At 36.9% G+C, this 23,313-nt stretch overlaps 1 long non-coding RNA gene across 2 annotated transcripts in view; it reads right to left on the bottom strand.

Moving 5' to 3' along the window:
- Positions 1-205: 205 nt before the first annotated feature.
- The window catches only part of LOC121820228 (uncharacterized), a 37,635-nt gene continuing 14,527 nt past the window's right edge, over positions 206-23,313 (bottom strand). For both annotated transcript variants that reach the window (XR_009601513.1, XR_006060714.2), the window contains exons 2-3: positions 20,848-20,972; positions 206-4,106 (exon numbers count right to left, since the gene is read on the bottom strand). This is a non-coding gene — a long non-coding RNA (uncharacterized LOC121820228). The remainder of the gene's footprint in view (positions 4,107-20,847; positions 20,973-23,313) is intronic.

Below are 23,313 nucleotides of genomic sequence, written 5' to 3'. Positions count from 1 at the left end.
GATACTTGAATTTGGGGAAATATACAATTTGCTGTTTAGTCATTCAGTTGTGTCTGACATTTTGCGACCCCATAGACTCTAGCCCACCAGGCTCCTCAGTCCATGGAATTCTCCAGGCAAGAATACTGGAGTGGGTTGCCATTTCCTTCCCCAAATATACAATTTAGATACTCACTGAGTATAAATTACACATGGATTCAAGTTATATTTAGTCATTAAACATACATTTTAATCTATGGAAAGGAAAAAGTTTTATAAAGTAAAAGCAATGAAAATAATTTTAAAGTTTAAGGTTTTTGAATAACACAAAATTTAAAACTCTGCAACATTAAACAGTAAATAAAAAGGCAAAAAATCTGAACAAAATCTGAAAAAAAATTAATATTTTGCAAATACAATAAAAAGTCCATGCTTACAAAAAAAAAAAAACAAAAAAACTAAACCCTCATTGATAAAGGAACAAAGGTGTGTGATAAGTCACTTTAGTTGTGTCCAACTCTTTGTGCCCCTAAGGACTGTAGACCGCCAGGCTCCTCTGTCCATGGGATTCTTCAGGCAAGAATACTGGAATGGATTGCCATGTCTTCCTCCAGGGGATCTTCCTGACCAAGGGACTGAACCCATGTCTCTTAGTCTCCTGCATTTGCAGGCAGGTTCTTTACTATTAGTACCACCTGGGAAGCCCAATAAATGAACAAAGGTAATGGATCAACAGTGTATAAAGAAAAACTACAAATGAATAGTGAATATTCAAAAAATGCAAAAATTAAAAAGTAAAATGTAATACTACCGTATTTTAACACACCAAATAAGGAAAAAGATTATACTCAAGAGCTTATATATTTTTAAGAGCTTAATAATGTGAGCATGCTCATAAGTACTGATAAAAATGACAACTAGTAGAGCCTTTCTGAAAATAACTTGGCAATGTAGTTCCATGACTAATCATTTATCATAAGAAATCAGTAAAGTATAAGACCAATATTTATGTACAAAAGCGTCTAATATTATTTATAACAAAAATTGCTGTCGCTGTTCAGTCACTAAATCACGTCTGACTCTTAGCAACCCCATGAACTGCAGCACACCAGGTTTCTCTATCCTTCACCATCTCCCAGAGCTTGCTTAAACTCATGTCCAGTGAGTCGATGATACCGTCCAATCATCTCATCCTTGTTGCTCTCTTCTCCTGCCCTCAATCTTTCCCAACATTAGGGTCTTTTCCATTAAGTCAGCTCTTTGCATCAGGTGGTCAAAGTAGCAGAACTTCAGCTTCAGCATCAGTCCTGCCAGCAACTATTTAGAAGTGATTCTTTAGAATTCACTGGTTGGATCTCCTTGCAGTCCAAGGGACTCTCAAGAGTCTTCTTCAACACCACGGGTTCAAAAACATCAGTTCGTCAGTGCTCAGCCTTCTTCATGGTCCAACTCTCACATCTATACATGACTACCGGAAAAATCATAGCTTTGACTATATGGACCTTTGTCAGCAAAGTGAAGTCTTTGCTTTTTAATGTGCTTTCTAGGCTTGTCATAGCTTTTCTTCCAAGGAGTGAGCATCTTTTAATTCCACAGCTGCAGTCACCATCTGCAGTGATTTTGGAGCCCAAGAAAATAAAGTCTGTCACTGTTTCCCCTTTTTCCCCATCTATTAGCCATGAAGTGACGAGACTGGATGCCATGATCTTAGTCTTTTGAATGTTGAGTTTTAAACTGGCTTTTTCATTCTTCTCATTTACCCTCATCAAAAGGCTGTTTAGTTACTCTTCACTTTCTGCCATTAGAGTGGCATCATCTGCATATCTGAGGTTGTTGATATTTCTCCCAGCAATCTTGATGCCAGCTTGTGATTCATTCAACCGAGCATTTCACATGATGTACTCTGCATAGAAGTTACATAAGCAGGGTGACAATATACAGCCTTGATGTACTCCTTTCCCAATTTTGAACCAATCTGTTGTTCCACATCTGGTTCTAACTGTTGTTTCTTGACCTGCACACAGCTTTTTCAGGAGGCAGGTAAGGTGGTCTGGGATTCCACAGTTTGTTGTTTCAGACAGTAAAGAATCTGCTATAATGAGGGAGACCTGGGTTTGATCCCTGGGTTGGGAAAATCCCCTGGAGAAGGGAACAGCAACTCACTCCACTATTCTTGCCTGGGAAATCCCATGGTGGGCTACAGTCCATAGAATCACAAACAGTGAGATACAACTGAGCGACTTACACTCACTCACATTCACACAGCCAAAGGCTCTTGCATAGTCAATGAAGCAGAAGTAAATGTTTTTCTAGAATTCCCTTGCTTTTCCTATGAGCCAACAAAATTTGAAAACAACTAAAAAGTCTAACAATAGAGGAAAATTAAACAAATTACGATACATCTATAATGGAATATTACATAGTCAATACAACTATGTTTAAAAGACTTAAATGAAATGCTTATATTATAATGAAGATGTAGAAAAATCACAAAATTGCTTGTAAAATATGAACGCAACTCTATTTTTAACAACTATTTTTAAAAGTTAAAAGGAAGTAAACCGACATGTTAACTGGCCACCTCTGGGCAGTGGAATTATGTGTGATTTATTTTTCCAATTCTTTATCCTGATTAGTACTTTCCAGATTTTTCCACAAAAGAAAAAAGCCAGAACATAGCCACATGCCAAATAAGGAAAAAGGTTTGCTATGTTCTTTAGGTCAATAATAATGTAATTGAGGAAAAAATGAGTAAGGTACAAATTTTAGCTTAGTTTGGTCTTAGAAGTCTGTTTTAATAGTGAAAGCTGTATAGACTATTTCAGACAGACAGTGTAAAACATACACAGCAAACACATTACTTATTGGTTAATAAGAGAGCAAGAGTAGAAATAAAAGGGAATGAATAAAATATAAAAATAAACTATTCTAATAAATATATAAAACAGCTTCTTTCAATCATTAGCAAATATGTCCAACTTGCCTATGTAAACTAAATTGCAATTTTAAGATTGTGTGTATGTTTAGGTTTCATTATTTGCTTTCCAAAGGTTAATAGCTACCTTGTAAAGTTAGACCTGTAAACTTTATACAATGAAGTAAAAAACAATGCCATACCTCATTTACAGCATAAAAGAGTTTCCAAACTGGTTTCTACCATGAAATTTTTTTTTTTGGTCTCTTCCTTTCACTTTTAGCCTTGAAAAGCAGTGGATCTACTTAGAGAACTTTATCTGAACTAATATGTCTTTCTAAAAGACATAACAACTCACTAGAAAAGATTCTCAAAGGAAAACAGTCTCACAATAACTATGCTATAAAGAAGTACTAAGAGAAACAGGACATTTTTAATGTCATTCAGCCAACTGCGTGATTCTCATTCATTCAACATTTCATTCGAGCTCTGTATCTTCATGCATATTCTTTCCAAAAACATGTTTGATATGTAAACTAAAAATCCAAATCAGTGAATACTGAGCTACAGGGTTTGATAAGAATTTTTGTTATATACAAATTAGGAAAGTAGCTAATCATATTTGACATTAAAACCATACAAAAGTTTAAAAACAAAGGAATAAACTATTTGTGAACAGAATACTACTGCTTTATGGTAGGCATTAAATATATCCAGAATAATTTATACCAGGTAAGAAGTCAAGAATGTTGATTTTATTTTTTCCAAGATTATGTGGTCTATACCATTTACTGTATGTATTGAAAACTCTAATTTAGAGATTGTCTTAGATACTGCTTTTTGTACCATATGTTATTTTACTCTTTATTTTTCATGAAAAAAATATTCTAGGGACTTGCATATATGGCCTTTTTTGTTTCCGTCATACATTGAGCTTCATCACGTCTCTTCTAAATATAATCTCTTATCCCTTCTGAATAAATCAAGAATCAAGAAAAAAACTATTTTATTCCTTTAGCTGCTCCCCATTGTCAATAGGATAATGTTCAAATTCTTCCCTTCTTCCATTTAAAGTCATGCACCTTGTTTTCTTTTACTTTCCTGCATGTCTTTTCACTCAGGCAGAAAAGCCTCACTCATTCAACTCTCCATTTTGTTCATATTCAGATCTGTATCATCCTTCAGTAGAAGATTGTGGTAGTCCAAGTGCAAGCTGATAGAATAAATGAATAAGACAGAATAGACACTCAGAAGTTGTTTGAAGATAGAAACCAATTAAATTTCTTTCTTGCAAAGTCCTAAGTTATAGAGGCAAAGAATATGCAGGGAGAGGAGAAGGAAATCTGAAAAATGAAAATAACACTGTCTTGTACTACTGTTTGAAGGCTTCAGCTTTATGTATCCTAAAATCTCCTTAGAGTGAAAACTTTTTTCATATTTTTTCTTTATACTTACACATTTTTCATAGCTGTAGGCATTCAACAACACTTGTTAAATGAATGAACAACATCAATTTTTCCTTGATTGCCACTTTATTACTATTTCCTTTGGTCTAAAAAAAATCTATGAATGTTCACATTTATAATAGAACACTTTATTTATGATAATTTGAATGGAAAAAGTTGCGATGCTTGATAATATCAAGCATTAGAGAAGATAATGATCAAATGCAACATTTGCGTGAGGGCTAGGGTAAGCTGAAACCACCACCATGGAAAACAGTTGGGCATTGTTTTATAGAGACAGAACATGTATGGCCCATAACCTAGAATTTCCACTCCTAGAGAAATTTTTACATAAACACAAGAGAAACTCTCACACATGTCTTCCAAAAAGCTCACAGTGGCAATGTTTATAGTAATAAAACAGAATTAGAAAAATCCAATGGTCATCTAAAAGAAGCTAGAAAAAATAAATAAATAAATAAATAAAATAATAAAAAAATAAAAGAAGCTAGATAAACTGTAGTGTGCTCACACAAGGAAAATAACACAGTCTAGATACATCAACTGCAATTTGCAACAATATAGATGGCCTCTTACATATAGTAATTACAGTATGATGTTATAGCTCAAAACAAGCAAAATTTAATACTATAGCAGCTAGGCATAGTCCACTTTTTAAAATTTAAGACAGAATGACATATCTCTCTGTTGATTCTCCGGGTGCAGAGAAGAGGACGGAAGCAGCTGGTTCCGATGTAAAACGTTGATAGCATTTTTAAAAATTCAGTGATGAGTTCCTTGGTGTCCACTGTATAATGATACTTTAGAATTCACATATAAGTTATATCTATTCTCGTTATGTAGCTGCTGCTGCTGTGCTACCCATAAACAGCAGCCCACCAGGCTCTGCCATCCCTGGGATTCTCCAGGCAAGAACACTGGAGTGCATAGCAAGTACCATATTTTTTAACTGATAATAAAAAAATATTCAAAAATGGCATCCTAAAAAAAGATTTTGTTTTTAGGAAAAAACTTGTTCCAGTTAACCGTGAACATAATTTGAAGGTCCTACCCTAGTGAAATGGCGATGTAATAACAGCTAACAGCGACATCTGACAGTGCGAGACGGGATTATACTGAATTTACTGGATTTATTACTTGGGTTTACTTCATTAACTTATTTGCTCCATCAAAGTACTCTAAACAATAAACTTAGTTTTTCCAACATATGGGAAGAATTAGACAGAAAAATCTTTTATTCACATTGTCATGCCCAGAACAATCTCTTTGTTTAAGCAGAATACTGGCTTTTTCCTCGAATCTATCAGGAACAAGGAGGAGGGGAAAAGTTATGACAAACATCAGTTCAAGTAATTTTGTTAGGTTTTTCTTTGCATTTTTAGAGCAACTTTGTTACAAAGAGCTTTCCCAGAACTTTATGTTGTCTGATTGTGATACAAAACCTTTACATTCTGATTTAATATGAAGTTTAGTAGAAACTGCAGTGCACCTTGAAAATCTGGAGCCCATACTTTCTTGTTTTCTACCAAGAGATTTTGTCACTATTCTTTCATCTCCTTGGCTATTCTAGCATACCACCATCATACCTGCCAGTCTTTTTTTCCATCTCCCTTAGGAAATCGTTCTAGTCCAGAAAAAATGTTTGCGCTATAAGGTCATATCAAAAGTAGAGCATACCCTTGAATAACAACACAACACTTCTTATGGAAGTGATCTTTGTATCACTTTATATCAGGAATTTTAAATATCCACTTTTCTATTATAAGTTTTGTGACCCCATGTTTTGGGGGATTATGTCTTAATTTTTTTATTCGTGAAAGTAAAAGATATGAGTGAATGCCTGAGCAAAAAGTTGTCAAGCAACACAAATCTACTACTACAATGACCAGGAATTAGAACAAACCCAGGAAAGTTTGCTTCATGTGCATCTCTAAATGTTATACTTACTCACTGTAGGAGAGAAATCAATAAGAGGATTGCATGGAAATTAAGCAACCAAGGGTTAGAAATTTCTGAATCTCCTAAATGTCTTGAAGAGTTCTATTCCTTCTTATTTCTTATGCACCATAGCCTTTCCCTTTGTCTCATTCAAATTTACAGATGCAAACTAAAGAGATACCAACCCCATAAAAGTTAACAAGTGTCAAATCAATAAACATTTCCTGAACAGTATAGTAGATTAAAAATAAAAGTCTGCAGCCCATGCCCTAGTGTGTTTGAGAATCAGAAGTCTTGTTTTAAGGCATCCTTCCATACCCAAAATCTCTGAACAATGGTCATACAGCCTCCGGTGACAGGCAAAGCATCAGCATTAAGGGGGCCCATTCCATCACCGGACAGCCTTGTTAGAAAATTCCCACATTACATTGAAATTTATAGCTTTATAATTTTCCTACTTTTGCTTTTTACCAACCTACTATAGTAACAAACCTGTCCTCATGTTTCTATAAAGGTTTCAAAATAATGACTATTTAAAATGCCCTCTTTCTTGCTTTCCTCCCACTGTAACATTCCCCTTAAGGATGTTTTTCTTCAACAGAGTTCTCATTTTGTCCTCCTGCATAGCATTTTTTCAATATAACTCTAAAAACATGATATCCAGAGCAGATGTACTATTTTGGGTGTAAATTATCTTACACCACAGACTCTAGACTTGTATTATTACAACCAAACCTAATGCTAGCTTTTATGTAATTCAGTAATTATTCATTCACCAAACATTTACCAAGTAACTAAGTGCCATGCTTTAGGCTAGGCCTTGGGGATTCAAAATCAAATAGTCTCTGCCCTCAGATAATTACACTATAAGCACATGGGAACTTTATGATCATTTAGAACCCTACTTCTTTTTCATCGGTACTTCTACAAGCAGATCACCACATTTGTCTACTAATAAAGTAAAAAAATTTTCTCCAGCACTGATGAAGTTCTGACTTCAATCACAGCATTCCCTTTAAGAATGATAATTTTTAATTCTGGTTCCCTTTTCTGCATAATCTATTTATTATCCCTTTAAACTTTTAAATCAACTATTAGGAAAAAAAATCACTCTTTCACCTTCTTAAATGGCTTTTATAAAAACGAGTAGCTTGGAGTCAAGGACAGACACCTATTTCTACCTCTCTGCTTTACGTAAATCACCAGGCAACAGACCTTGGGTACAATGTTTTTAAATGATCAGAATGTATCACTTCCGTCACCAAGCGTATCCAGTGCTCTCAAGTTTCGCTGTGCACATGCTTCCCTGATTTATCACATTAGTGACTCTAATACAGAAGGATATAAAATAAATTATGGCTTGTTTCAATGAACTTATTTTGAAGCCTTATGATGTCACAGTCTCTAAAATTCTCCAAAGTGCTCACAGTTTTTTTTTGTTTGTTTCTGCATTCTAAACTTTTGCTAGAGACTATGTTCCTAAGTCTTCTTCCCAAGCTTTAGGAAACTTCCATTTTTTAAGTATATATGCTGACATATTTACTAAAGCATAAAGATATAACAAAAATAATTTATAATAATACATATAGTTGAGTCACATGGAAAACATTAAAACTCAGTAAACTTTAATAAAGTTATACATAAGAATGGCATATTAATTGAGACTGAAAAAAGATACTTTAAAATGGATACATTGTGCCAAAAAGAGGCTGACAGAAACCATTAGCAAGAGACAGATAATAAAGTTAAATCTGCTCAGTGTGTCACTCAACAGAGCTGGATTCTAAATCCTTATACTGGACTTAAACATCGCTTTTCATCTTCTGGAAATTTAACAATTAGCTGTCTACAGTTTTCGGTCACTTTTCACCTCCCACCCCTTCCCAGTCACCACCCCCCATAAGGAAACTGTGTACTTGAAGAATGTCAGTAACACCAGATGAAGACAGGGACTTGTGGGAAAAGAAATGTCTGAGAAGAGGACGCCTCTGCAGCCTGTGCAGCCGAGATTGTCCAACTTTTCTTTCAGTTCCCAACTTCAAGAGAAAACTTAGTAGCCCAATAACCAAAGCACATACAACTGAAGTTTCTCTGGTTGAAGGAACGGAACCCCTCTTCTAGGAGCTTGCCTCTCACACTTTCATATGCATATGAATCTCACTTGAGAATTTTGCTAAACTGCAGTTCCCAAATCAGTAGGTCTGTGGTGGAGGTCCAAGATACTGTATTCTAACAAAGTCCAAGGTGATGCCCATGTTCCGACCCATGGACCAGACCTTGTAGAGCAAGACCCTGGGCCATCTTCACAGTATTACCAAGTTCCCCCCAAAGAATTATATTTCACGTAGCCCTAGCATTTCCACCTGTTTTCTCATAGCTGCCATCATCTCTGTTTATGGTAAGCACAGCTATGCCCCCAACAATGACAAGTGCTAATATTTATAACTTGTGAATATGTTAGGTTTACAGGGTAAAGGGGAATTAAGTCTGCAAATGGAATTAATGTTGTTAATCAGCTGATCTTAAAGTAGGGAGGTTATCCAGGTATATCCAATGTAATTGCAAAGTCCTTAAAAATGGAAGAGTAAGTCAGAGGAAGAAAGAGACCTGAGTCTTGAAAAACCGTCATGGTGATACAGCATTGCTGCCTTTGAAAATGGAGAAAGGGGGCCAGGAGCTAAGGAATGTGAACAATCTCTAGCAGCTAAAAAAGGCAAGGAAGCAGATTTTTCCCTAGAGCTTCCAAAAAGGAACATAGTCCAGCTAATACCTTGATTTAGCCCAGCAACCGGTGTCAGACTTCTATCCTACAGAATTGTAAGGCTGTTTTAAGCCCCTAAATTTGTAATGATTTGTCATAGAAGCAATAGAAAAACCAGTATACATGCCTCATGATGTTTTTCACTGAGAAACCAAAGAGCCAACTCTAATGATCTGTTATAATATCATGGCTCTCTCTCTCTCGTAGCCAAAGATGGAGAAGCTCTATACAGTCAGCAAAAACAAGACCGGGAGCTGACTGGCTCAGATCATGAACTTCTTATTGTGAAATTCAGACTTAAATTGAAAAAAGTAGGGAAAACTACTAGACCATTCAGGTATGACCTAAGTCAAATCCCTTATGATTGTACAGTGGAAGTGAGAAATAGATTTAAGGGACTAGATCTGATACACAGAGTGCCTGATGAACTATGGATGAAGTTTGTGACATTGTACAGGAGAGAGGGATCAAGACCATTCCCATGGAAAAAAAAAATGCAAAAAAGCAAAATGGCTATCTGAGGAGGCCTTACAAATAGCTGTGAAAAGAGAAACAAAAAGCAAAGGAGAAAAGGAAAGATATTCACATTTGAATGCAGAGTTCCAAAGAATAGCAAGGAGAGATAAGAAAGCCTTCCTCAGTGATCAACGCAAAGAAATAGAGGAAAACAACAGAATGGAAAAGACTTGAGATCTCTTCAAGAAATTAAAGATACCAAGGGAATATTTCATGCAAAGATGAGCTCGATAAAGGACAGAAATGATATTGACCTAACATAAGCAGAAGATATTAAGAAGAGGTGGCAAGAATACACAGGAGAATTGTACAAAAAACATCTTCAAGACCAAGATAATCACAATGGTGTGATCACTCACCTAGAGCCAGACATCCTGGAATGTGAAGTCAAGTGGGCCTTAGAAAGCATCACTACGAACAAAGCTAGTGGAGGTGATGGAATTCCAGTTGAGCTATTTCAAATCCTGGAAGATGATGCTCTGAAAGTGCTGCACTCAATATGCCAGCAAATTTGGAAAACTCAGCAGTAGCCACAGGACTGGAAAAGGTCAGTTTTCATTCCAATCCCAAAGAAAGGCAATGCCAAAGAATGCCCAGACTACTGCACAATTGCACTCATCTCACACGCTAGTAAAGTAATGCTCAAAATTCTCCAAGCCAGGCTTCAACAATACGTGAACCGTGAACTTCCAGATGTTCAAGCTGGTTTTAGAAAAGGCAGAGGAACCAGAGATCAAATTGCCAACATCTGCTGGATCATGGAAAAAGCAAGAGAGTTCCAGAAAAACATCTATTTCTGCTTTCTTGACTATGCCAAAGCCTTTGACTGTGTGGATCACAATCAACTGTGGAAAATTCTGAAAGAGATGGGAATAACAGACCACCTGACCTGCCTCTTGAGAAATCTGTATGCAGGTCAGGAAGCAACAGTTAGAACTGGACATGGAACAACAGACTGGTTCCAAATAGGAAAAGGAGTACGTCAAGGCTGTATATTGTCACCCCGCTTATTTAACTTCTATGCAGAGTACATCATGAGAAACACTGGGTTGGAAGAACCACAGCTGGAATCAAGATTTCCAGGAGAAACAACAATCACCTCAGATATGCAGATGACACCACCCTTATGGCAGAAAGTGAAGAGGAACTAAAAAGCCTCTTGATGAAAGCAAAAGAGGAGAGTGGAAAAGTTGGCTTAAAGCTCAACATTCAGAAAACTAAGATCATGGCATCTGGTCCCATCACTTCATGGCAAATAGATGGGGAAACAGTGGAAACAGTGTGAGATTTTATTTTGGGGGGCTCCAAAATCATGGCAAATGATTATTGCAGCCATGAAATTAAAAGCTGCTTACTCCTTGGAAGGAAAGTTATGACCAACCTAGACAGCATATTCCAAAGCAGAGACATTACTTTACCAACAAAGGTCCGTCTAGTCAAGGCTATGGTTTTTCCTGTGGTCATGTATGGATGTGAGAGTTGGAGTGTGAAGAAATCTGAGTGCCAAAGAATTGATGCTTTTGAACTGTGGTGCTGGAGAAGACTCTTGAGAGTCCCTTGGACTGCAAGGAGATCCAACCAGTCCATCTAAAGGAGATCAGTCCTGGGTGTTCATTGGAAGGACGGATGCTGAGGCTGAAACTCCAATACTTTGGCCACCTCATGCGAAGAGTTGACTCATTGGAAAAGACTCTGATGCTGGGAGGGATTGGGGGCAGGAGAAGGGGATGACAGAGGATGAGATGGCTGGATGGCATCACCGACTCGATAGACATGAGTTTGAGTAAACTCCGGGAGCTGGTGATGGACAGGGAGGCCTGGCGTGCTGCGATTCATGGGGTCGCAAAGAGTTGAAGATAACTGAGTGACTGAACTGAACTGAACTGAACTGAGACAGTATTTGAGTGACACTTTTCCCTGAATTGCTACTTCATTGTAAGCTATGAGTTGCGTGTTCACTGCAGGGGTCTCTCTATAGAAGTCAGTGATTCTTGCATATAACAGTACAGTATACTTTATTGTACTAACTCAGCATCTGGATTTTTTTAGCCCAGTTGTTTTGCTGGTTTTAGAATAAAATTTTCTACTTAAACTAATTGCCTTGGGTCTGACTTTAAATATAACATTTCATTTTTTTTTAGTGTTCAAAAATGTATCACCATTACTGATTTAAAAAAATTTTTTTGAAAACCCATAAAATGATTTTTGTTAGTATTCTTCTTCATGGAATTTAAAGAGACATTTGCCACATTTACCACCAAATTAGTTTAAATATCAGCATAATAAGCTTTCCATGATTCTAAGCTAGTTAGAAGTTTGGCTGAAAAGAACCAGCACAAGAATAGAAATTGAAAGCATCAAGAATTGGGCCTCTTACATGAACAATCTTTAACTTCCTAGAGATCAGGTGTGGGAGGGTCAGATGAAATTTATCATTTTTTAGCAATAACATATTTTCACTTAAGGTATATACTTTTTTTAGACATAATACTATTGCACACTTAATAGACTACAATATAATGTTAACATAACTTTCATATGCACTGGGAAACCAAAACATTAATGATTTGGTTTACTCAATATTCACTTTATTGCAATGGTCTGAAACTGAACCCACAGTATCTCTGAGGTGTGCCTGTACATGGGTAAGGAGTCCATGAGGTCACAAATTCTCTATAAATAATTCTAACTCCAATCTAACTAAATTTGAGGACATAACAACTCTTTTCCTCCAGATCTCCTGAGCCCCAGTTTAAATATCCTGCTCCTTCTGTTAAATTACATTTAAACAAGTAGTTTAAAATAGGTAATATTTTGACAAATGCCTGTATATTACTGCCTCAAGAGCAAATTATTAAACAAGCAATTAGATCAAATACAACAGTCAAGAAACACAATCAACTAAGTATTTGCTAAACAATCTTGCCTAAGATTGAACAAATATATACGCCAGCTGACATCTGTTTGATTCTGTCCTCCTAAGTAAAAATTGGTACTTTTGACCTGATATTTTTGTCCTATTAACTGTGATCAAAGCATCCTATGGCAAATTGTACATGGATCATTGGAAAAAGAAAGTCTGCTGAAAACTAGTTAGATCAAATCATGGGAAGGAAAGCTTTATTTATTTTAAGCATAAAATTAGTAATGTTGAAAGGTTTTGTGTTTTCTGAGTTTGTTACATCTGTAGTGAAAACAATATGTTTAGCACCATATATTGAATTTTGTTACTTTCAATGATCTTATGTTGCCTTTTTTCTATAGGGCAATATAATTTATATTTTATCATGTTTATCATTAAAAACAAAAAAATTTATCATTAGTCTTTTTCAACCTGTGACTTCATTTTTTCTTGTTAAGTAACAAAATTTTAACTAGTTAAGTGTCATTTCCAATTTAATCATGAAAGCAAGCAGGAAAACATAACCAAACTCGCCTAAAGATTTGGATTGCAAAGTTTGCTTTTCCATGAAGGGAAGGCTAAGTAAGGTAAGTGGCTATGTGTAACTCAAACTGTGAAACACCTTCTCTAGTTAAAGAAATGCTTATTTACACATAGCTACAGAAAACTGAAGCATGTTAAAAAAGAATCAGAAGTACTCTCAACAAAGAATTTCTTTAATTTTTGATACAGGCCAAGCTCTTCGTCTTTGAGAAATAGTTTGTACAGAGAAGTGTCCCAAATTCTTCCAACAGCGCAGTTCTAGCTGCTCCAAGTAATACATCTTGTCCTTTGTACATGAGAAAGTGTTTAGTAAAACCAGATGGCCAACTGTTTTGCTGTTCTGAAGCACTTAAAACTGGCAAGAAGATATTTGAGGTCAAAAGCCTTACAGATCATAATGACAGGAACAGATACTTGAAAACTCTGGTTCATCCATAATTAGATTATTTCCATTATTCTCCACCCAACTCTTATTAAACCACAGTTTGTTATCTGAAAAATATTATTCTAACACACATAGAGCTCAAATCTCCTCCATCTCCACCTTTGTGAAAGTCTATGCAAGACCTACACCATCATTTGAAGCACTGAGGAACCAGTGAGGAATTAAAACTAGATTTCAACTCAGCATTTAACCAACCTACCTTTATTACTGGATATACTGAAGGTCATACATGAATATTTAACTCAGAGAGGTGCACCCATGTGACAGGACCCAGCTTGACTATAAAATCTATATGCAAAGACAAATGGATATTTTAAGCCAGGGCTTCCCAAAGGAATCGCTTGCTGCTGCTGCTGCTGCTAAGTCGCTTCAGTCGTGTCTGACTCTGTGCGACCCCAGAGACGGCAGCCCACCAGGCTCCCTCATCCCTGGAATTCTCCAGGCAAGAACACTGGAGTGGGTTGCCATTTCCTTCTCCAGTGCATGAAAGTGAAAAGTGAAAGTGAAGTCGCTCAGTCATGTCCGACTCCTAGCGACCCCATGGACTGCAGCCTACCAGGCTCCTCCGTCCGTGGGATTTTCCAGGCGAGAGTACTGGAGTGGGGTGCCAGTGCCTTCTCCCAAAGGAATCGCTTAGTAATCTTATTAATAACATGACTCTAAGTCAGCAACTCTAAAACAGGGACTGAAGATATGCATTTCTAATAAGCTCTTGAGTGATACCAGTGCTTCTGGAATGTGGCACATTTTGAATAACAAATTTCCTGGGCTAGACAATGTTCAGAATTCTATTGCTGCGCTGCTCCTAACTTTTCCCATGATTCCTCCCCAGCCCACTTATCCTCTTCTCCATGACCCACTTTTATGACACCACATCCCAACACCCCTTCTATTAACTACTGATGCAGCCATTCACTTTGTCACTTTATCTCTCCAGCTGCCATGTTTTTCATCTTAGTGGAAGAAACATTTCATCTTATCTTTTATACTCTCTTGCCTCTGATTCTGTTCCTTCATTTTGACATCACCTCCAGAGCTTCTTGTCCAGATAATAAGAGTGAAGAGAAAGAATAAAAGAAGACACTGATGAACCAAAAGGAAGGATAAGTTAAGAAAGATGCCTTTGGAGAATCTGAAATCCATTTAAGAGTTATCAGATAATTAAACCTAAAAAATTTGGTATCAGAGAAAGCTTACATGTGATCAACCAGTGATTAGAGAAGGGAAAGCAATACCAGCAGACTAAATTAGGGGGCTTTATCAGAAATAGGAGGGATAAACTCTGCTTTAAAATTTGTATAAGAATTAGATTGGTGACGTGGTGTGAGGATAACATTCAAAGGAGAGAAAACAGTGTTAGCAAAGGTGCAAGGGTGGAAAAGTTTAAGCAAAAGATTTGAGGAGATCAGTGAGTACACCCATCAGAGAGATACAAAAGGGTAATATAAAGTTACTGAATGCCAAGTTAAAAAAATTAATTCTATTCATTGGTTATGGAAGGCAGTGAGGTTATAGCTCAGAGTGACATGTCTGGAATAATCTCCCCACATTGCCGGGGACAGTTCTAGTTTACACCACTGATCAGACATAATTATCATAATTATTAATATCCTCCCTTTCATTGTTCAAAGTGATCCAGTTTGAACAGTAAATTACATAGTTGCCCTAGACATAATGAAATTAGTATTTCACTCAAAGGGATTAGAATAGTGGTGGAAATGGCAACCCACTCCAGTATCCTTGCCTGGAGAATCCTGTGGACAGAGGAGCCTGGTGGGCTGCTGTCTGTCCATAAGGGCTGCTGTCCATAGGGTCGCACAGAGTTGGACACGACTGCAGCGACTTAGCGTGCATAGCATAGCATACAGTGAATAGGCCCAAAACGTGTGGTTCACAAGTGGAGAACTGTACGCAACGCTAAAAGAGTATATTTTCTTGGTGTGGTTATGCTGACTGTTACATGTGGATCAAACTTTTATTGTAGTTACATATATGTCTTGGATTTATAAAATATAGATAAATTAACCAAAGTTGTTAGTCTCTCAGTCGTGTCCAACTCTTTGGAACCCCATGGACTCTAGCCCACTAGGCTCCTCTGTCCATGGTGTTCTCCAGGCAAGAATACTGGAGTAAGTTGCCATCCCCTCCTCCAGGAGATCTTCCCAACCCAGGGATCAAACCTGGGTCTCCCACATTGCAGACAGATTCTTTACCACCTGAGCCACAAGGGAAACCCCAAATTAACAAAGTACCATGCCAATTTATAGATTCCGTTTATTTCATGAACTTCCAAAACTTGTGTTTTGAATTTTTCAAAATACAAAATTCAGAACGAGAAGATCAATGAAGGGTTGTACAGAAGTAACCTCTGAATTGGAACATATTGAGAAAAAGTAAGAAGGCAATGGTAGTTTGGGAGACGTGCATGAAAAGAAATAAGTCAAATGAAGAATCAACAGGCCTTAGAACTTACCTGGTTACAACAGGCCAGAGACAGAAAAACATGAAGAATAATTTTGAGTTTTAGGCTTAGATGTCTGACAATAAGAAACATAAAAGGGATTAAGAGAAAGGAGGAGAGTTCAGAAGATGAGTTGATGGCATGACCTTCAAATGGATATATCCAATAGGCACTTTAATTTTTGCCTAGGAGCTGGATCCTTCCCATTCATTTTTCACTTATAAAAGTCATATTTAAGTTGTCTGTTATTGCTTACATATTTTTGATCTAGAGAAAACTCAGTAAAATGACCCCTCGTGCTTCTGTGGAAATATCAGATTTCTGGTTTATAGGCCCAACTTCAGAGACATGGAGGGTCAAAATATTTCTGTGATTAACTTGACATTGCTTTTTCAAAATAAAATCATCAACACCAGGAAAGTTATGAATTTCAAGGAATGGTTCACAATATGTCATCTTAGATATAAAAGCCATGTCTGAATTCTATAAAAGAAAGCAATTTTCATTAAAAATTGTAAATGGAGAAGAAAAATGGCTTGATGTATGCATGCAAGGATTAGTTTGTCTTCTTTTTTACCTAGATTCAGTTTACATCAGCAATATATTCTTGCTTTCTTCTCTCTTCTTCCAGTTTCCAAGCCAGATATAATTGGGGTTTGTTATTATCTGAACAGGAAACATATGAGGGATTGGGGGTGGTAAAGTGTCGGAATGAGTGCTTTAAATCTGTCTTTCTATTCATTTGTCTACCCTTATGGCTCTTGTCAGTTCCCTAAGTCCAGACTGATCAGACTGCAAATCCTCTAGTGGGCCATATACTTCCTCTTGAGTCCGACCGACATCCATACTCAAGCCCACCCTCACCCTTGTTTTCCATCCTAGGTTCTAATGGCATTTCAAACTAAATCTTTTGTACTCTCGGATGCTTCTGGGCTTCTTACACCCAAATCATGATGTTAAAGCAGGAAAAATAGCTTAGGGAGCACACACTCAGTTTACAGATGAGAAAACTAAGCCTGGATAGTTTAAATAAGCAAAATCATACAGCAAATTGGTGGCAGAATTGAATCTAAAGTCAAATGTTGTGTCTTCTAGTTCAAGGATTTGTTTACCACAAAAAATTTTTTCCTTAGCTGTGGTCTCAGCACTAAGACCAAATTTAATAATAATTGTATTTTGATCTTTACCATTTATATATATATATATATATATATATATATATATATATTTCATCCTATCATTCGTATCTTCTCTGTATGTTTCATTTATAAGATACTGGTCATTCATTTTCACCTGAGATACTCCTATGGTAAAATGTAACAGCTACTGAAGCAAATCACTAAAAACAAATTAAATTCCAGTGACAGAGAAATAATATATTACCAGTTTGAAAGGACATGGGAAACCTAAATGATGCTCAGTAACTATTAGAATGAAAAATCAGAAATGGCTCAAATACACTGTCACTTTAGTAATGTTCTTGGAGAACTACTACCATCAAGGAAAAGTTTCATGCAGTTTTTACAAGAAGTCAGAACTTTAAGATTTCCCAGGAGCACAGAACTAATTCAGTTGTAAAATACTGATTCAGAACTGTTTTCAAAGAATAATTCCTTATTCTAAGTTGCCAACGCTGATGCTCCAACAAGCTGAAACCCATTCTGTGTACAGACTTCAATTCCATGTAAAGATAAATTAAACAAGCAACAACACAAATGCTATATAACCCAACCATGATCATTGCTACCAAAAAAGAAAAAAAAAAAAAATAGAATTCCAGAGTCTCAAATGTACATCTTGTTCCAGCAATAACCCACATGAATTTTGTCCTTTCCCACTGAAAACCAAAACACTAATTTAAGTGCTTCAAAGCTAGTATGGTTTTTGTGCAAAAGACTTATTGGATGCCTGACAGGGAAATAAATCAAGAGATGGTGAAAAAAAAAATGTTTTGCACAAAAGAGTAAGGATTTAGAATCCAGGTCAATGTATTCTTTCCCTCGCCTTTTTCTACTTTCCGTAGCGAGTCCCAGAGGAGAAGACTAGGCATAAATAATGAGACAGGAAGAATGAAAATTTGAACATCTAACCTCTCAAAGCCTCAGTAGAAATATATCAATAGAAAAGAAAGATAAAAGCCGAGGCTTGCTTGATCTCCCAGTTACTCTCAGGAGTGGGTGCTGGGTTTTGCTAAAAACTTTTTTTATGTGTGCATCTTTATATAGAGAAAATAGAAATAAAATAGAATATAAAAATAACAAGGCTTCTTATAAAATGCCTTTATAAAATTAACAAAATCAACCTCAATCAGAAGAATTATTAGTTTTGGGGTTTTTTGTTTTTTTTTTTTTTTGCATTGAGGAATATACTATATAGACTTCTTCTGAGCTAATGAAAGGTAAGAAGATATTTCACATTTATGTCCAACGTCAGGAATTACTATATCTCTGTTGGATGTTTTCTCCATCAGTAAATTTAGAGTGGCTTGGATGATCTTTTTTCTGACAGTTTTAATCCTGCAAATATTCATTGTAATGGCAAAAAACCCAAATGTAGATGAATCCCCCTTGCTACACTTCCGAAAAAAATCTCAGGATGAAAAGTAACCCAATTCATTGAAAAGCTATTGTGTTCCTGGTTTTGATGCTGAGGGCATTAAATACAATATTTATAGCAACCTTAGGAAGCAGATATTATTGACTTTCTGTTAGAGACTATCATGACTCAACTGAGCCAATGAGGAGTATGAGAATTCAAACCTAAGTGTGCTGCCGCTAGTAACTGCAGGTAATCAAACAAGTATGTGAATTAGACAATGAGTTATTCCATTTACTGAAAAGACCATATAAGCTCATTTAATTGCATTGGCTGATAACTACAGAAAAACTACTTGTGTAATAACTTTAATAGGTAGGCTATTCTGAGACAGCACCATGATTATTTTTTCCTTAAAACATCACTGATGACACACAAGTAATAAATTCTTCTAAGTAACTTAGCAAAATCCCCATGCTATTCAGTGCATCATATTTGTGAAATGCATTTAATTGCTCTCTTATTTCCCCCTACATTTCCTTATTAGAATGAATAGTTGGTGGTAAGATGATTTCACAGATGAGATTCCAAAGAACTGTTACAAGATGAAACTTGAAGTTGATTTCTGTTAATAGATGTGTTTGCTCCAACCTTCAGTTTTACACAAGCATGTAAGGAACAGCCAACCAGAAACTCAAATACAGCCTGTGACCAAGGAACAGTGTGTGTCTCTTCATGACACTCTCAGCACACAGAGAGAGCTAAGTTATGTTAACCTGATTGAAATCAAGCTGTCATCAAGTGAACTGTCTGGACAGAATGATATATGAACTCTTGATGGCCTCTCCAAAAACCCAAGAGTTCTCTGTATGCATTAGTTCCAAATATAGTCATATATTCAGTTACCAAAAACCTCAGACATACATGAAAATGTTAGAGAAGGGCTTCAAATCTACTTTCAATCCAGAATCACTTTCTGACTTATCGGAAGAGGATGACAGTGTTGGCTACTCATTTATCTTGCTGAGAAGGCAATAACCCACATAATATTCAATAATCGGAATCTCTTAAAATAAGATATTCCTCTCCTTTAAGACCCTGAACTTTACTTTCTCCAGAAAGAAGCGTTTGGTGTTAGATTCCTCTTGCTCAAAGGCACGTTACTGCTGAGTGAAATAAGAAAACTATATTATTTAAGCATGGCAGCCTGCTAGGCAGCACATTTCTGAGGGGTTATCACAGACTATACTTTAGGTGGCTCTTGTAAGGCCCAAGGTCAAAAGCAAAATGACTCACAACAACTGTATAAGTCAACTAGAAATCATTTTGTTTGGCTTTCATATTTCTGTTGTAAAATGAAATTAATATAGGCTAATAAAGAAAAAATCTAGTAGGTACTTTCTCCTCATGTTCGCAATACTTGATTAAATGTACCACAAGGTAGAAACCATAAATATAATTCTCCAGTTTAAACAGAAATTCTGTAGCTTGTACTTGGTTTATGGCCACATACTACGTAAATTCGCCACTGATACCAAGAACATTGTCAAAGTCACTAACGTGACAAGTGAATTCGCCACTAATGAGGCAAAAAGACCTTGTGTACAGTGAGGCAATGGAGAAGAACATGGCAACCCACTCCAGTATTCTTGCCTGGAGAATCCCATGGACAGAGGAGCCTGGCGGGCTACAGTCCATGGGGTCGCAAAGAGTCAGACACGACTGAGTGACTAACCACAGCAGTGAGGCAAAGAAAGGGAAAGTGTTTTCAACACATTCAGAAGAAAAATGTTAGCTTCTGAGAACTTTTAGAGAAGATTTATAATCAATTTCCAGAGGGTAATTTTGAGTTACCTGCTTGAGTATCTCCAGAAAGCTACTCATGAAAACTAAACCGATTGCCAAGGAACCCTCTACCTGTTCTACCTGGAATTTAGTAAATTTCAACACAGAAAGTGAAAAGGCCTAGTCACAGATTAAAAATATGTATACTACTAGTAGTAATAAGTACCATTTCATGAGTACGTGTTATGTTTCAAGAACTTATCATTCATTACCTCATTAAGTCACTTACCTTTGTTTTAGGAAAACTCCACTTTAGAGATGAGAAAACTAGAGTTTTGACATCAAATAATGTCTTCAATCACTTGAATATTATCTCCATCAGGACCTATATTGTATAACTTACTAATGTATCCTCTGGGTTTCTCAGGCAGGAGACATAAGAGATGCGGGTTCAATCCCTGGGTCAGGTGGGGAAGATGCCCTGGAGAAGGGAGTGGCAATCCACTCCAGCATTCCTGCCTGGAAAACCCCATGGACAGAGGAGCCTGGTGGGCTACAGTCGATAGGGTCACAATGAGTCAAACACGACTAAAGCAACTTACCATGCACGCACCTTCAGCTCCAGAAACAGTGCCAGGCACACACATGTGTAAGATCAATAATTGTTGATGGACAGTCTGAACAATTCCAAAGTTGAAGGCACTTTCTCCTGTGTGCCATGCTACTTCTCCAGACATGTAGGAAGATAAGGAAGGAAGGAAAGCAGGAAAAACAGAAAGAAGGCAAGAAAAAAAGAAGAAAAAGTATTATTTTCTTAGTGGGGAAAAACTTCTATATTTTTAACTGTTTAAACAAATGGGAATTTTTTAATTAAAATGATTTATAGTATTATGTTAGTTTCAGGGGTACTACATAGTATTTGATATTTGCACACATTCTGAGATGATCACCAGAATAAGCATAGGAACTATCTGTTTCCATACAAAGTATTATAATATTACTGACCACATTCCTTATGCTGTGTGTTATTGAAATACATCCCATAGTTCCTCACCTTTACAACTTATAGTTTGCACCTCTTAACCCCCTTCACCTATCTCTCCCCACCACAGCACTTCCCCTCTGGCAATCACTTGTTTGTTCTCTGTATCTGTGAGTCTGATTTTGCTTTGCTTGTCTGTCTTGTTCTTTAGATTCCACATATAAGAGAAATCATAGGATATTTATCTCTCTCTATCTGGCTTATTTCATTAGCTTAATACTCTCTAGATCCTTTCATGAGGTCCCCCCACATGGCAAGGTTCCAAATTTTTATAGCTGAGGAATATTCTCAGGTGGCACTAGTAGTAAAGAACCTGCCTGGCAATGCAGAAGACATAAAAGCGCAGGTTCAGTCCCTGGGCTGGGAAGATCCCCTGGAGGAGGGCATGGCAACTCACTCCAGTATTCTTGCCTGGATAATCCCACGGACAGAGGAGCCTGGTGGGCCACAGTCCACAGGGTCACCGAGAGTCAGACACGACTGAAGCAACTTCGAAGCAACACAATATTACAAAATTAACTTTCCAGCAAAGAAAACTCTATTTCATTGTGGCTCTCATTCTCAGCTACATCTAATCAATAATCCGTGCTTATCGATTTTTTCTTTAAAACTTCTTCTTGTGTCAATCTCTGTCTTCTACAATCACCTAGTCAAAGCCTTTTCAAGTTTTGCCTGAATTAGTGTTGGGGGGGGTGGGGGCGCTTCCCTGGTGGCTCAGACAGTAAAGAATCCACCTGCAGTGCGGGAGACCTGGGTTCAATCCCTGGGTTGAGAAGACTCTCTGAAGGAGGGCATGACAACCCACTCCAGTATTCTTGCCTGGAGAATTCCCATGGACAGAGGAGTTTGGCAGGCTATAGTCCCTGGGGCCGGAAAAAATTGAACATAACTGAGCAACTAAGCATAGCACAGCACAGCACCTAGGAAAATCCTGAATTAGTATGATAGCTTTTAAGTTGTGAGTCTGCTTTCTTTCTTTCACAGTTAAATATGTTATTTAAGGCATTTCTTTTATTCATTTGCTTTAAACAATTTCAGGATTCATCTTTGTCAATAGATGAGGTCTCAACTCTGTTGAGAGTCCATTTTCCTCAGGTCTACCACAGGTTCATCCCATGAAACAAAGCACTGACTACCTTTCCATATTATCCCTTCAAAGATGTTTCTATAGAAGATAGAAATAACATTTCTTCCCCTGGAGCAAAGTGTAGGCATGCTACTTTCTAATGTAAAATATTCAGGTCCCCTAAACTTAGGAATCCTCTTCTGTAATGAAACATACTACGTGTAAAGGTGTCATCTGGCCTCTCTGCATCACCCTATGGGAATAACAGCTCAAGGAACTAGCACCCAAATACCGATATTTCTATGAGTAATAGCTGATATTTCTTTGAGTAATATACTAATATTTCTATGAATAATAACTTGTCCTTTATCTCTAACTAAGGAATTTCATGTCTTAGGCCAGCATCCTTGAAACTGTAGCAGACTAAGATTTCAGTTAGCAAATAGAGTAAAGTTTCAGATTCTTCACTGTTCTTGAGAATTAAAGTCATCTAGGGAGACATTTAAAAACACCATGTCTAGTTGCCATCAAATCAATTAACTCGAAATCTCTGGAAATGAGCCCCAGATTTTGTCTTGTTTAAAACTCCTAAAGTAATTCCAGCGTGCAGCCACATTACAGTGATCTATAGGATAGAATTTGCATTCAATGTCTTCTACTCATGTTTGCCTTTTCAAACTCATTTTCCAAGTAGAAAATAGGACACCAATAAAAGAGGAGACTAAGCTAGAGAAAGAGAGACATCTTCACAAGGGAAAACTGAAATATGGAAGAAAGGCTAAACAAATACAATGGAGAGATTCAGAGGGCAGGAAGAGAAACACATAAAAAAGAAAGAGATGCACCCAGTATTGTTTGCTGTTAAAGAAGTCATTAGAAAAGGAAGAGATATCTGATGATTACTAGAGCCCAACAACAACTGAAAGAGGAAAACAGAAGTGAAATCTCAGAAAAGAACAA

The sequence above is a fragment of the Ovis aries genome, chromosome 8 (assembly GCF_016772045.2).
Source record: "Ovis aries strain OAR_USU_Benz2616 breed Rambouillet chromosome 8, ARS-UI_Ramb_v3.0, whole genome shotgun sequence".
NCBI classification, from domain to species: Eukaryota; Metazoa; Chordata; class Mammalia; order Artiodactyla; family Bovidae; genus Ovis; species Ovis aries.
Note: the sequence above shows the minus strand (reverse complement) of the source record. Positions and strands in the feature narration are given on the sequence as shown.